Below are 2500 nucleotides of genomic sequence, written 5' to 3'. Positions count from 1 at the left end.
ATTCATTCGAATGATCCAAATTGATAGATTGCTGAATTCTGAGATTGACATTTACTGCTTACTCTTCTAACCTGAATTGAAGGCAATTGGACCAATGATTTAGATAGATTTTAATTTAGGATTTCTTAGCTTTCATTAGAGTTTTGATTTATTTGTTGATCAGATAAGAAATGTTCAATTTAGTATTGGTAATTGTTTCCTAAATCCTCGTGGGAACGATACTTCACTCACTACTTTATTACTTGAACGGCTAGTGCACTTGCTAGTGTCACAATGAGCCACACATCAAGTTTTTGGCGCCGTTGCCGGGGCAGGTTTTGAACAGGTTTGTATTACAATTAATATTACTAAATTGGCATTGTGAATTGTCCTGGGCTGATCTTTGAAATTTTTTTTTCAAGATAGATAGCTCTGATTTCAGCTGTGCATGAATAGAAAGTCTAGCAGATCTGAATGGGTGTGTGCAGCCATGTGTACTACATTCCAATAAGTGTATACTCCATCAAGGGCTACATTGATGGAGCCATGTTTCTTCTCTTGATACTTGATTGTTCCATCCTTAGTTTCAGTTTTAATGTAGCTTATGCAAATCAAATTTCTCTTCTTCTTTTGGTTCTAAAAAAATAAATAAATAAATAAATCTCAAAATGAGTTCAGATCTGAATTGCATTCATCAATCAGACCTGCACTCATCCAAAAAGATTTTGGTTGCATTGCTGTATTTTGTTTTAGTTTTCTTCCTTAAAAAAAAAAAAAAAAAAAAAGAAAAATAGAAAAAGAAAAGAAAAAGAAAACAATGAAAAAAAAATAGCATGTGAGTTTTCAAATCTGAAACTCATATTTGAAGTTCAGATCTGTGTTCAGCCGGTTGCAGGACTGCATTCTGCTAGGTTCAGATCTGAGTTCATCTAAACTCAGACCTGAACCCACTCTATTTTGATGTGAATTCGGGTAGTATTGGATTAGGACTGATGTTTGTGAGGTCCAAAAAGAGCTTCATATTTTTGATGTAATGGTATTCAGATCTGAATCAAGGTTGCTTTCATTATAAAATTGCAGATCTGATTTCAGGTCTGAGGCATACAAGACATTTAAGTTGGGACTTGAAAGAGAAGTCTTAAGCTCTTGGGATCAAACTTATTTCAGACCTAACTGCAACAGATTTTAGACCTACTTATTGATATTAGGTTTGGAGTTTTTGTAAGTGACTGTTCTCAAAAGTCAAGTTCTAACCAAAAAAAAAAAAAAATCAAATAACTTTGGTAGTGTGCTGATTTCAAGAACTCTTAGACTTTTAGGCTAGTTTCAATCTTGTAAATGACTTGTTTATCACTTGCATATCAGATTCCAAGAGATATTTATATTGGCTTTTGATCTTGTTTTCTTTTTTTAAATTTATTTATTTATTTATTTTGTTAGATAGAATTCAAACTTCTTGGCCTTGTAAGTTTCTGTTGTGTATTATAGACTGGTTAAATTATTTACATTGTTTGGAATTGTGTATAGTAGTCTTTTTATTATTTGGTTTAAATTATTTTTAGTTAGAACAAAACTCTTGATCTCTCTTGCAAGTAAATTCTAGCAGAAGAGGCTCCCACCAAAAGAACTCTTGCATATCTGGAAATTAATCTTCAGGAAGTCCTCTATACACCCTTCTCTTTACTTGGAATTTCTCTTGTTGGTTTTATTGTGACTCCCTAACACTAGGAACATTGAGGACAATGTTCATCTTAAGTGTGGGGGAGTGAGCCTGAGACTAGGGTATGGGGGCTGAAACCATGCACCTCATTCACCCCAACACACATATGCAGGCAATGACATCACAAAAAAAAAAAAAAAAAAAAAGACTGGAACCCCTCAAGTTCATTACTATTTATTTGATGATTATTTTTAGGAAGGAATTCAATGAGTTGAGGGAGACTGATGTACTTGTTAAGTTTTTATTCTTGTGAATGACCCAATTTGATTTATGCAGGAGAAAAGGGGAGCTGAATATGCCTTTCAGCATGACTAGCCCTAACTTCCTTCATGTGTATGGAAGCCCTTGATTTCATTGTTAATGGTCAAGAGAGCTAGTGCACATCTGAAGTGCTAATTCTTGAGGTTCAATAATTGCAAAGAAGGACAAAAGCCCAAATTGACTCCGCTATTCTGAGCTGAATAGTAAAACTAGCAGCTTAGAACATGAGTCCTATTTACCTACCTCAAACAAGTGACCAGTGTGAGATGGAGCATAAGATGCACTCACACCAAAAAAAAAAAAAAAAAGTGTGAGATGGAGCATAAAATGCATTCACACCGAAAAAAAAAAAAAAAAAAAAAAAAAAAAAAAAAAGGTGAGATGGAGCATAAAATGCACTCACCCTTAGAAATAAGTAATTGTGGTGACAACCGAGGTTCAAAGGGGCACTCTAAAGTTGAACTCTCATAGAGATTTAGTTATAGATGTGAAACTTAGTGAAATTTGATTATTAACCTTGACAATTAAGGAGCTGATTTA

This window comes from Nelumbo lutea, chromosome 3, assembly GCF_056320005.1.
Source record: "Nelumbo lutea isolate HS-2025 chromosome 3, American lotus-T2T, whole genome shotgun sequence".
Classification (NCBI taxonomy): domain Eukaryota; kingdom Viridiplantae; phylum Streptophyta; class Magnoliopsida; order Proteales; family Nelumbonaceae; genus Nelumbo; species Nelumbo lutea.
This window is presented reverse-complemented; position numbering follows the sequence as displayed.